The following is a 14646-nucleotide window of genomic DNA, read 5'->3' on the forward strand; positions in this document are numbered from 1 at the left end:
TGTTAGATGTTATAACTTGGCTATCGTGTTACTTCTGATATTACTTCTGATTCTTCTATCACATTCTGCTGCAATAGGCAAAACTACCCTCCAGTTACTGCTGCAGCAGCAATCTATCCCATGCCAATAATGCAGCCAGCACTTTAGTGCTTAGTTATAGAGGAAATGAAACATTATGAAAAGAAAAAATTATTGTAAATACTCAGATAGAGAAAACAAGAATGTTTAACGTATCTGCTTCGCAGAAATAACGGCAACATATATCTTTTAAATATAATCGGGATATAAGCAAAATTTCAAGGGGACATTGTTTCCAGCTGTGCTCATGCTTTGCATGACTGATGATTTTAATATTTTGATGCTTCTAATTTTTATATCCCTTTCTGTTTGTTTGGGGGCATTCAAGAAGGGGGATTTGTACCCATCTAAAAACACTTTGAAAAGCAAGAATACTGGCCTAGAAATTCTTGGAAAGAGCTCAGCTGTGCCATGTAGAAAGGAACAGCTTTGATGTATTCGAGGAAGTGCTCCTGCTGAGCTGGCATTTTACAGTTTGTTTCTGTCCAAACTGAACTGCTCAAGCTGATTCATTAGCAAAAGAAATATCTGTTCTCTGCCAGATCACACCTGCCTGTGCCAAGCTAGTTTAGCCAGGCACCACCAGTTCTTGTATGTGTCATGTGCATAACCTCTTCAACATGGTCATGAATTAAAACCAGTGGCAAAGAAATACTGGGAATGGTTTTGCCTTTAAGAAAGATGACTTGAATGTATGGAAACATTTGGCAGAGTTGTACCAAATTCCACAGATTTTTAGCAATGAAAACTGCAGTTTGCATGATAAATATGCCAAAACCTATGTTTGATTAAGCGATGTAAAAATATCTATTTCTGCATCGAACATGCAATGTGTGTTTTGGTCAGATGCAAAGCTGTCTTTGTGCTAAATGAAGACTATTTCTGATGTGAAACTCCTGGCTCCTTTTCCATTGTTTTGTGACACCTCTGACTGCCATACTCCCTCTTCAGTATGTTCACCAGCAGCACCTGCCTGCTGTTTACAAGAGCTTCTATTCCACTTAAAAGCTTCCATCTCTTCCCCCACCTTTGGGCAAGGGAGGAGATGTCTCTGCCATCTTAACACACATGAGATTTTCCTATTTTGTAAAAGGTTATCCTTGTCCTGTAGACCCAAAAACTGATAAACAGTGTCTCCACCTAGCAACTGTTTCTTAACTTTAAAATTTACTGTCAGGCTCCAAATTTCCTGCTAGCTGCCCTGCTGACTGCATATGAGATTTCCTTTATCTAAAACAATAGCTTATTTTCTAATTGTCTTACCATCCCAATAGTTTTAGTATTTTTTAAAAAATGGGATGTAAGCATGTCTATAAAGGGAAGGGAACCTATTGTCTCTGAAAACATCACTGGTGTTACAGAAGAATTACAAAAGTCTTTAAAAGATGCGTCTTGCAGGAATTAAAAGTGAGAGTAGGATCACCAGTCGGAGCGATGGGGAACCTACAGAGAGACACTGCATCCCCTCAGAGTGAGCCAGAGCCCCAGAGCTGCGCTGGGCAGCGTTCCTGGGGGGACTGCTGTCTGCAGCGAGGGGCCGCCTTCCCACTGCGGTAACTGTTCCTGAATATGAATCTGTCCTCTTTCTTGCTGCCTTCGAGGTGTTTAAACTAACGCTTGTTACCCCACTGTTGGAGTGGGATAACATTTTGGAGGAAAAATATTGAGTGCTGAATATTATCTGATAGTTTAAACTAGGAAGTGTTAGAGCTTCTTTGGTATAAAAACATGGTCGGAACACTGGACATCTGTGTTGACCTACACCATTTACACCAAACTGACTTTTGACTTTTTATATGGTTTACCCAGGAGGCTCTCATTAAATTATCTGAGTTCACTACATGTCTTTTTAGCACCTCTGGAATCATAACTATTCCTGCATAAGCAAGCTAGATGAGACTGCGGACGACAGGGCGCAGAAGTCCATGTTCGGTTTCTTCCTAGATCAAGGAAACAAGCCATTGGAATAAACCAGACACATCTGAAATTAATTTTCTGTCTGATCTCCCAGGACTGAAGAGCTTTTCTTGGTGTAGTGTTTGTTTGCAAAATTACTTTAAATTACCCTCTTAAATGTGTGCATAAGAGAGATGCATGCTTCAACATCTTGGTGATACAGCACTGCTTGACGTAGGAGCAAGGTGATATTTAGCCAAGCGCTAGAGACATGTGAGGAGCTGATGCCTGCCTCTAAACCTATGATTTACCACAGCAAACAGGGGGCAAAAAGGACACATGACTGTGTAGCTCAGCACTTGGTATGACGGGAACAGACTTTGAATTCCTGTTCTGACTCCCAGCACCATTTCCGCATTCTGCATTAAACCGTCCTCAATTAAAATAAACAAATCATAGGAAGGGAAGCTTGCGTCAAGGCAGGTCCTCTGACCCCAGGGCAGGGAAACTCTCCTGTGTGTCTTTGCTCTCCCCTCTGCTTTCTGGGAAGCCTATGAGCCGAACCAGGGACATGGTTCCCCTCAAAGAGACAAGTGAGAGACCAAGAAAAGGAATAGCTGTCAACACTCAGCTGATGGTACCTAAAGGCCAAATATGGTGACACACACAGCCTCTACGCTTGATTTCTTTTGCAAAGTTACGGATAGCTGAGTTTTTCCAAAAACTATCATTTGCTTTAAACATTTCTAAGTAGACTTCAAGGCAAAGCAAACACCTTTCAGGACAATCCAGGTGTAACTCCCTCCCTCTCAGCATCTATATATAGAGACTACAGTATTTCAAGACTGTCTGTACAGGGCAACACAGTACTGTACTATTTGTTCACTTAATTACTTAACACAGAGATAGACTCAAGATAATGTCCTCAGCAATATTTACAAGGTCTTCTGGAGGCATACCTCAGTTTGCTCTTTGTGTGTTTTGAGTAAAAGGAAAGCTGCGTGGGTGCATTTAATGGACATTGCTCAAGCTTGAGAGTTTATTAGCTGGGCCCACGCAGCTCCTGCTGGACTTATGGCATGAGCAGAGCAGGGGAACATCTGCCTGCAGAAGACCATTTAGACATATACTCACATTTATTGCTCTGACTGTGAAGAAGTCATTGGCTTCATAACTTACATTAATAGAAATTTGAAAAATGTATCCTGTATATGAACAAAGGAAGTTCTATAAGCTCATCTGGCCAGAGGGCTAAACGTACTTACTGAATTACTATCTTCTCCATCAGGTTATATGGCTTTTCTAAAAATAGGTCCATTGCAAATTCTGGAAGTTTAGGAATTTATTTATTTGAGCCACAAAAGGTCGTGGATTTAACTAGCTAAAGATATAAGAAGCATAATGAAAGACAGCTTTGCCAAAGAGCAAGTCACTTTTTAAGGAATACAAACAGAAAATTTGAAATAGGTGATATAATTTAAAAACAGATGGGACATGAAGCTTTAAAATCATATTTTACTCCTTCTACCTCATGACTCCAAGGTGCTGCCAAATTGAATAAGGAGATGGCAGCCAAAGTAATAACAGGCATTTTCACTTGCTGTCTGCTTTTATACATATATACACAGATACATACAGAGACAGAAAGAGAGGTGATCCATGAGAATGGAATTTGAATGAAAGAATTGCTGGGCATTTGCTTTTCTATTTTATCCTCTAAGATCCTCAATTCTTCTAAGAAGCAAGTCAGGCCTGTTTTGTTCCTTGACACATCAAGAAATTTTGATTAACCTTAAATTGAATAGAAATTAAGGATGAATGATGGGTTCTAACTGATGATTAAAAACATACTTAGCTGTGGTTACAAAGCAGGATTTAGATGAAAGGTTAAGTAATTTCAAGTACTTAAGATGCAAACAACATACATAACCCCTCAATGGCAATATTTCTCTCCATTTGCTAAAGCTCCTTCTTCCTCTTCTTGTGGGCATCCCAATGCCCACACTCCTTACATCAAGGCACAGGAGTCCTAAAGATAAAAGAAAAGGAAACTAATGCTCATCAATGTATATGCTGGTGAACACAGGGGGAGATTTTAAACCACCACCACACTTAACATTTCCTCAACAGAAAATGTTTGGTACCTGGCACTTTCGAACCTGAAAGTATGAATCTATTATACAGGTACTGTAAGAAGTAAATTCCTCTTTTATATAATCTTGAAAAAGTGGCTTTATAACACACACCAATGTTTTGCAGCAGTTAAGTCACAGCCATTAGTTCCCTGAGGAACTAGGTTACCATGTCTCTATCTTGATTTTCAGGAGGCCTTCATATTTGAATTTTTCTGGCACTTCACAATATTGGGTCTTGAAATGCTGTCTATGCTGCCTTATCTGCTGTGAAGTTGATAGCTTGCATTTTTCTCTCTCAGTTTTCTTTCCTTTTGCAACAAGATCAGATGGCTAAAGTTTAAGGTCCTTTAAAGGTGCTTTCCAACCGTCCTATGATTCTATGATTTATTTATAGCAACGGGCACATGAAAAAAATTTTGGACATGTTTTATGGTAAGGAATAAAGAAATAATTTTGTTTCTAATGAAATAAAAAAATTGTTTTATGTGGAAACACTTTATAAGTTTCCACTCTTTAATCAGTATTAGAAATCTGCTTATACCTAGTTGAAATCTCTCTGAGGTGATTGCAACTGGTTTTTTTCTTTGCAATTTCAGATGTCAACAAAATGCAGTTTTTCAAATAATCACTGATAAAATGGGATCTTAAAAACAGTGGTGAGAAAATAATTTTTAAACAACAAATATAGTAACTTATAGAAAGCTCATAAACTGCAAATAAACTGATTTCACCAAATACATTGCAAACAATAAAGAGTTTGAATAGCTCTACAAAGAAATAAATCTACCTTGGGTAAAAGTTTGCACATGTAATGTCAGGTTTTAGGTAACTTTTCTTTTTCTTAGGCAACTTATAATGTAACACCTTAGTATAACGAGAAATTGGAACCTCCTTGAAATATCCTCAGTTCCTTTGATGTCAGCTTGCAATTTCTTTTACAAACAGAGCATATTCTTAATGCTGTTTTAATATATTTCTAAAGTTGATATTATTTGTACTGAATCCTGTCCCTGATTCAAGATAGTGGTGATCAAGTATGTGTTTACATGCTTTCCCAAACAGAGAGGTATTTTTGAAATGCAAACAAAAATCTGAACTCCACATATAAATTGAATGTTTAATTTTTTTTCAGACTCAGTAGCTGAATGGGCTTTTTCAGCTCCAAAATCCTGAAGGTTCCTTTAACTGCAGTAGTTAAGAATAATTATAATTTAACTATGTTTTAAGTATTCTAATTTCTTCCCACTCTGAATATCATTATTTAAACACCAAGTAAAATAGGTCATCTCATGTTTCATGGTAAAATAAAGCCTGAATAACCATAGTCAAGGTAACTGTTGCTGCTTAATTTAACAGATGTGTCTCTGGATTTTGAAATTCAGTATCAGTCATTAATTGCAACAAAACTTTTATGATCCCTTTGGTCAACAACTCTGAGTTAATGACAACCACAAGGTAGGGCAGGTATTCAAGTTCATGAGGTCATGTCCTTTACTTCTGAACCTGTTTGCATTTTGTTCTTTAGCAAGCCAAGGCAGCTTGACTGCAATGAAGTGTTATACCAGGCTGAACTCAGAGAAAACATAACTAGAAACAGTGTTAAATTATCATTAAATAGGTTCCTTTTTTCCCTCCCTTGGAGATGTGAGACTCTGGCTTGTTAGTACTTTCTGCATATTGGCCCAGTGTAGTCTGTGGCTATTCAGCCAGACTAGATGTCGGAATTGTGTTATATCGTTTCATTCTGAGGTTATTTAACCCTTCCTTGACACTGCTGTAACACTTAGGTCAATTTTGAAACAAATTAATTGTTTCAAAATAAAAAGTTGCAATATTTTGCTTTTGAAATTTTCTAAATAAATACTGCAATATTTTACAAATTCTTAGGGTGTTTTTAGGCTCAAAATGTTTGCCAAACTGAACCTCAACTTACGATTAGCTTCAGTGCATCTCATATGTTTTTTTCTAATCTTGCTGGATCAAATACTGATTTGTCTGTGGGCTCAGAGAAGGACTACAAGCTCCTTAAGAGCTATAGGCTGCTTCCCAGAAGTGAAAATGGCTAAAAAGCCACTCCACTGGTTACACCTCACCTTTCCTTCCCCTGCGCTTTATCCCTTGTGTCATATTTCCAGAGCTGTCCATGACAGGGAAGAACACGGACATACCACGCTGTTTAAAACTGAGTTTTGAAAAGAAAACAATGAAAAGCCTACCAAATGAATAAAGAATTCGGGCTCTCCATTTTCTTATATTCTTTATAGATTGCGTTTCAGGCAAAACTGGTCAGTCTCAGCCCCAACTAGCATCAGGCCTTCCAATTCTTCCCACTATTGACCCATGATGTAAGTGCCTTAAAACTTCATCCAGTTTTAATTTGGGCTGGATTTTTCCATGATGGATAACAACCTAAGGCAAACACTTTATATGCCTATATATAATTTTCGTGCTTCAACTGTTAGTGAGTGATCAATATTAAGCAAAAATATGACTTCTGGTAAATCTCCTTAGGTTTCAAAATAAAATCTTAAGCTTTGGAAGTGGCTGTCTTGAGGTGGAGGAACAACCTTCCAGAGCTGGCTAGACAAAAACCTCTGAAAAAATCCTAGTGGCTACAGCAACAAAGAACAGGGAAAGGTCATTAAAGATTATGCATACTTGTAAAAGGGACATGACCTGAGAATTCGCTGGCAGTCTTGATTCTTGCATTTCTATATTCTTTGAGAGCTTGAACTCACAGCCTTGAACTTCTGTTACGGGAGGCCTGTGTGTGTAATTTGGCACGTGTATTTCAGTATTAATTAGAAAATCAGCTTTAAAGAGAGATCAAGAATATAAGGCTGCAACATGAACTCACAAAATACCAACAATAAGTGGGTTATATAAAAGTGATATGAGAAAAACAAGCAAGGTGGTTCTGCTCATTTAACCACCTTAGTTTCAGAGAGGCTTAATTGTGAAATGGATTGTGCAAAATAAGATTCTCTCTTCATTTTGCAACTTTTTCAGTAGAAATTAGTATTAAACATATACAAAATAAAATAGCTTAGTAAAATATGGTACATCAAGTCCTTGCCTGGGAAAAGAGCAACTTATGTTGAGTACAGCCATTAATTAGCCCAATAATATGCAAAGCATGACAAATAATTTCATTTTTAATCATGAAGTCCTGCAGAGACTCCATTTTACTTCATGAAGAAATGCTTTTAACTTGAAGTGTTTAGTACTGCATTTACCCTAAATGTAACTCAACTCAAATTTAGTTCTTGCTTGGATTTTGTAATACTCTGTTCAAAATAGAGCTAGCTTATTAACAGTTAAAATATGAAGTAGAGCAATATTACTATTGGCATTTGAAATTTTAGAATAACATTTTTATATATGTATATATATATGTGTGTGTGTGTATATACAAATGAAAAAGGATAATGCTCTGGTAATATTCTGAACTTCCTGTAGTTCATTCTGATTCTGTCTCTAATCACCTCCAGTTTCTGCCAGTGCCAGTATGCTGGTGATATACAGCGAATCTTTGTTTAACCTGAAATAGGAATGCTACAGTCTAGATTTTACTTTGCGATTTCTTTCTGAGTTTCTACCTGTTTTCAAAGTCTAATTAGAATATATATATATGTAACAAGGCATTGTAGATGGCAGGATAAGTAGCTGAGGCAGATGAGAAAAGTAGACATATCCTGGTTATGTCTTTGGTACTCAATTCTTGCCAGAGCATTTGCAATTTATTTGAAAAGTCTGCATAAATTTTAGGGGGCTGGGGTGATGGCTAGCTGGTTGAGTTTGGGGGTTTAGCCATTATAAAATATTGGCCACCAGAATCTGAGATTTTTTTTTAGATAACATTGCCTAATTTTCCTCTAATTTATTTCCCATATTCATACAGAAAGTTAGAACTACTTCGTTCTCTTTAGATTAATATTTTCTGGAAGATCACTATCATTGCCCTCCCTTGATTTGTTACACCAATAACCTTGTCATTTGTCTTATGGTTTTCCACCTTCTAGTTCAATCAAGTATTAGTGATAGAGATTTTAACAGAGGTGGAGTAAACCTGCCCTCCCCACACCAGCAGCAGCTTGCTCACTGGCTAGCACATCTCCCGTGAAGATGCTAGTGTATTGCAAAGGCCACAAAACTTGCCTTTAAATGGTAAAAAACCTTCTCAAACCTCCAGCTCAGACCACTTTAGGTGCTTGACCCAGTCTTCTGGTAATACATGAAGGGGAGTTTGCTGGCTATGGACCTTTGGCGAGGGCTGCCTGAGACATTCAGGAGTCTGAGTGTTGACACAGGGTGGGGTTTTTTGCTATCCTATTAGCATGTCTGTGCTTTAATAGCATTTTATATCACTTCTCAAATGAGTCTCAAGTTCAGGACAGGTCACATCTTGTTTAATACACACTGAAACTAGAATAAATTAACACAGATACTTCTTACTCTGTTCTAGACTAAGATTAAGATCTCCTGCTTTTAAAATACAGTCATCAGTCTTTTGATATGATATTGTTCCAGACCATTTAATCTGTATAGTTCCTTCAGAAAACAATATTTCTGAATGCTTAACAAAACATTCCTGGAACAAGAAGTCATTCCGCATTTCACCCTCCCAGCCTCAGAAATCAACTGTGCTTGTTGCATGTGTGTTTTATTTGGTTTGGCTCATTGTTTCCCTTAGTTTAGAGATCAAAAAGTGAATCCGTACTGTAAAAATAAGCCCTGTGTGTGTCAAAAGGAAGAAAAGGGGAGAGGATGGGGAACATTTCATCATATATGGGATGTATCTAACAGCTTTATTAACAGCATGCTTCAGATTCTTTGCATTAAAACTTGATATAAAGAATCCTGAATGAGTGCCAAAATCAACTGCATTGTTGGATAAATGGTATCACTGCGCCCAAGTTGCGATTTATTCTGACATAAAATTGCTTGCCTGCAATTAAATGTTCATTATTCTACCCTAAGACATAAGTAAACACTGATCATAAGAATTTAAATTATCATAATGGTTTGTATAAATTCTATGATCAATTTTTATTCTCCTAGTTTTATGCTTCTAACAGCCATTGTATAGTCATATTAATATCGATAATTGCCACAGGCATACATTAAATACTCTATTTTTGTCTCATCCCAGTATCAGCCTGAACTTACATACAGCGTGACCGCCTTCCACAATCTGTTCCACCATTTTCTTACTGCATGTTTTTTCTTATTGTGTCTACCCATCTCTCTTCCTTTGTCCACTAAGTCATGCTACCCTCTTACTTGTCCTGTAGCTAACATATATTTTTACAGAGAAAACACAAGTGGGCTGAAAGGAAGGACTGAGGAAAGAAAGAAGAGGGAGCTAAGAGACTCCTGAAAAAAAAAGGCACACTGATGTTCCAAGTGCAGGGGTGATGATGTAGGTGCTGGAACACATTGGCTTACAACACTGCAATGATTTCTCATTCAATTCTGCTGCATTACCACACATCAGCAACCTCAAAAATTTTTCCTCTTGCTAAAAATTTCCGTTTGGTCTCTGACAGAAGGTGAAATGTCCTGGGAGGTTTGAGCAAAAGAAAGTGGTAGCTTTTTATGCGCACTGAGTGTAAAGAAGCTATGCTTTCCCCAAAATAAATTAATTTTAAAGTGCCAAAAGACTTAAACTCTTCCTGATGACTTATTTCTCTGTGATTTTGTGTTTTAAAGATAGAAATAAGCACAAAAGCAAACCTGGAAATACTACTTAATCAACTGAGCAAAGTGTAGTAGATATTTACCCAATTAAGAAATCAAGAGGCAGAAAATGCCAAAGGTTGCAAGCATAACCTTAATTCAATGAATCTTTATTCCAGCCATAGTTATTGGTTATTTGGTCAAAATAAACGATGCTGTTCCCTACCTCAAGTTTACTGAGCTAACTGCGCAGCTCAAGCAGAAGCCACATGGGACGACTGTTCAGAGACGGTCCCCTCTCACTGCACTGCCCGGAGCAATAGCCCAGCTTTGTCCATGGGACAGGTTAACATTTTATGTACTAACATGCCAGTCTCTTGCAGAAGCAACAGAATATAGAACTTTATGGATTTTATATATATATATATATATATATAAAAAATTTAGAATTGAATATAGAATATAGGACTGACTTACCCACTCTTTGTTAACTGTCAACCATTACAATGTGATTATTAGGGATCATCACAACATTCACATGTGCAGGTGCAATCCTTGCTAAAAACGTTCTTCAGTGTGGAGACATCGCTCCACAAATCTCAGCATTTGTTTGATGTAGTTTTCTGTATGCAATATGTATTCATACTGATTAAAAACACTTATCTCCTCTAGATTATAGCCATGAAATAAAAAGCAGTAATTGAGTGTGTATTGCCTGTCTTTCCAAAGTGCATTTCACCTGTGTGACAGACGTAGTGTTTTAGTTGCCAACTCAAGAGCTAAAAAGTCCGGAAGTGCTGTAATCGGTTTGTCCAAGTGTCCTTTAATCTGTTCTGCATATTCTCAGGTATGTAATAGTATGCATTATTTAATTAAATGAGCACACACTCATTTGTCCTCAGGAAAAGTACATTTACATTTGCAAGTAATGAATGGAAAATATGTAATTCTTATGCATAATCCAATTAATTTCTGAATGCAATTTGTCTGCACGGTTGCTTTTTTTAAAGTTGGCCTAGTTAATTATGGTAATCCTGTAGTACTACTCTGTCTTCACTCTGATATTAAAAGCAACGAGCTCCTCATGTTAAAAGAAACTTCTTATTTTTATTTTTCTCCTTGGCATTGTATGTGGTTTGTACTAGACCATAACTGGATATTTTTGAGTCTCAAGTTAATTTGTCTTGTCGGTGGCCTTGAGGAGAAAAAAGGGATTTGATCAAATGATTTAGCATTATCTAAGCAAGAATTAAGTAACCATGTTCATATTATTCTTATGAGCACTTCAGTTAACCCCAGTGAGACTACTCATCTGAATCAAATGAACAGGATTAAGCTTTCTGATTACTAACCAGTTTGTGTGATGTCAAAATGGATGTCCACGTAGTCTGAATATTAAAAATTGAGCTAAGGACAGAATTTTGATTCTGAGGATCATTCTTCTAATTTAAATGACTGACAACTCATAAAACGCAAAGGTTGCTTCTGATAATGTAATCTAACAGTTCATCCAATTCAAAAAGACATTTGTCTGTTAACTAGTATGTGAATTTTGGCACTTTGACCCAAGGAATGTCCTTTGATTACACTGGTACAGCACCTAACACACAGGGTTGCAACCTCAAGGAGCTCAGTGGCAGTAGTTTTGCCATTATTCATAGAAAGAGATAATTTGCAATTGAACCAACTGGAGCACTAAGACCTGGGGCAGGGTTACAGCAGAATTCACTAAACCCTGAAAATTCAAAACTAAACTGAGACTTTGTCCTTTATCCATCTGATATCACAAGTTCTTGCAACAGATCTTACATAACCTGCAGCAGATGCTGTAATACATAAACAAATTGTATTGAGCTAAGAGGAAAAAAAGAGTTGATGTCTTCACTGTCAAAGTCTTTACTTCCTTTACTCCTAAAAAAGAATTACCTTTTTGGTGGTGGCTGGTGGGAAAGCAGAGCTTTACAGGAGTTCAGTGTCACAGATACATCTTCTACCATGTGCAGATGTTTACCCCTCAGGTAGAAATAAGTGCATATTCAAAGAGCTGTGATTATTAAAATGAAGTCTCAACCACATATTTGCAGAAGTAGCCTACAAAATTGCATTTAAAAAAAAAAAAAAAAGTGCATCATACCAGCCAAAGCAAGCACAAGACTTCCTTCTTCTAGAAGAAATTCTGCATAAAACTCTGGTTTGTTTGGAAGCTATTTTAATCTGCTTTTGTAATTATCTTCCTTTTCTCTTAGTCTACATGTCAGTGCATATCCAGTGGGCCGAATTACATATAAGACCAAAAATCGAGTTCCACTAAGTTTCTGTTTCCTTAAGCCCAAGGAGACAGTGCAGAGAATCACATTTCACAGGGGATGTGTCAGCAGAAGGAACTGTAAATGCCAGCGCACATCGCCCGTGGCTCAGTGTATCTTCTCCTGTTAAATCTGTCCTGCTAGAAAGTGCAAATAATTGTTCAGCTTTGCTTCTCGATGCTCATCAAGCTCTCCAGAAGGATTGCTGCAGCACTGGACGATGAGCTCAGTGCTCTCAGAGGGGCCAGTGGCACGTGGGCTCACAGGGGACAGCCACTGGGAGAGGAGGGCAGTGACAATCCAGGCATCAGCAGCTCGCCGTGAACTTCACATCATCATTTTCCTGCCCTCGACGCATTTCCCTAAGAACCGACAGAACCGTAGCCAAATATTTCGCTGAGTTTGAATTTGGGATTTTGTGGTCCACAGCCTGAAAGAGCTCCAGGGGCAGCAGGTTTTGTTATGCATCATTACCTTTTCTCTATCCTCTTTAATAAATGAGAAATAAAACACAGTGAATTACAGGATTAAGCAGCCGAATATGGGTTCTGCCAAGAGTGCTGAGACCCACTGCAGCCCGGGAAGGGGCTTTCACATGTGCCTTTGGATACAATCCTGTCTTTGCCTGGCCTTGTCTGTTACCATTTTCTGAAGAGAGTATCTCTCACCTACCGAGTGCCCCAGTCCTGCTGGTTGGCAGCAGGAATAATTGCAGCTTCTGCAAACCGCTAAAGCAGCCCCTGTTTGCATCTTTTTTGAACTGCTGTCAGGCACTGCGCTCTCTCTGCTCTGCCCACATTTCTCTGCTCTGTGTAAACTCCTGTCCTTGCGAGGAGGCAGCCCTTCTCCCACGGCAGGAGAGCACTAGATCCCCGTGTTTCAGTGCACGTGCGTGCCTGAGCCCCACAGAGACCCCCAGCTCCCAAAGGAAGCTGGGCACCCCACAGTTAAGTCTTCATGCTTTGTCCCAAAAAGGACTGTATGTCCATCAGATTCTCACTGCAAAGATATACTTGCCAACTATGATGTGGAAGACTGACTTTCAAAAACACAGATTTTGGAAGGTTTTAGAGCTAAGTGCAAAGAACTGGCTAAGCGTTCACCTTTGACCAGGACTAGGAAAAAATAATTAGGAACTGCCTTCCCTAGATTTCATCTGATGCCCCACAAATACAGAAGCAGAAGGGTGAGCATATATACCTGACAGCCCAACTGTTTGCAGCGCTGTGTTGGGACCTGGCTTTGAACAGATGAGCCTGGGGTCCTCCACAAAAATCCACTCCACCCAAAGCACAGAGCAGCCCCAGTACCAACACAAGCGCAGGGGTGCAAACAATTAGAAGAGGGCAGAAACACCCGAGCCCAGCACTGCCGCTGGGGAAAAAGGCCGTGCAACCACAGCCACAAGCACCTCACCTTGATTGATTTACAAGCTGAGTTGGAAAGACCAAGGGAGAAGTGAAGGAAGGTTGCGGAGGAACATCAAACGATGAGATGTCCCACCCCAGCTCTGCTATGAGCATTTGTTTCAAACAACAGCTGTTTTCTGTAAAGCTGACTTGAAAATTGGTATCTTCCTACTTCTGAGACAATTTGTTCACTTCATCTTTTTACTGGCAAAAGTACTGTTATTGCTTTTCATTCCTGCCAACCCTGCAGAGCCACCTCAGCACTGGGGAGGTGAACCGGAGTCTATTTTGGCATAAAGCAGAAAGAACACAGCTTGATCTCAGATCCCTGGGTGAATTTTCAGTGCTGGCAGTCAAGGAAGTCATGGTTTTATTTGTAAATTAAAAGCGAGGTCAACAGGAAAGTCATTGGGGAAAAAAAAAAGAAAAAAACAAATATGGAACCCTACCATGCCATTTATAGTCTCTTTATAGATGAGAGCACAGTTTATGTAATGTAATTTCAGTTATAAATAATATTATTGTTTGTTTCAGCCAAAAAGCTGTAGCTCATTTAATTAAGAGAATGGATGTGTTTGTGTTGTGTTACTCATTACTTTACTGTAAAATATATCTGTAATGATAATCTATGGAAAAGTTATTGCAGTGGCAGGGAAAAGGATGGTAAAAGAACTTATGCAAAGTATCTCCAGTAAGAAAAAAATCTGAGTATTATCAGATCTCTTTGTTCCTTTAAATCAAATAGCTGAAAAAACCCCAAATTTTAAAGAAAAAGAATTGATGGAAGAAATGTGAATTGACAGATTTGACTTTGGAGGGCAATGTTAAAAAGGAACCATTTGTACCAATAAGTCTGGGAGAGAGGCTTCGTCATTTTTGAAATCTGTTCAGCACTCAGGGGTCCCATTCCCTTGGCTAGTGTGTGGTGCACACTCAGCAGTAAGCCATACAATATTATATCAATCTTTAATGCTCACTTATTTCAAGCACCATTGATGAGGAATTACTATGTGATGTCAAACAGAAATGTTCACTGCAAAAGAGAATGAAACATTCTTTTTCAAATATTGTAAATGAAAACACCGCGCAAAAACACAGATATAGCAAAAAATATGTCATGCTGTCCAGAAATCTGAGACGGCA

This window comes from Harpia harpyja, chromosome 6, assembly GCF_026419915.1.
Source record: "Harpia harpyja isolate bHarHar1 chromosome 6, bHarHar1 primary haplotype, whole genome shotgun sequence".
Classification (NCBI taxonomy): Eukaryota; Metazoa; Chordata; class Aves; order Accipitriformes; family Accipitridae; genus Harpia; species Harpia harpyja.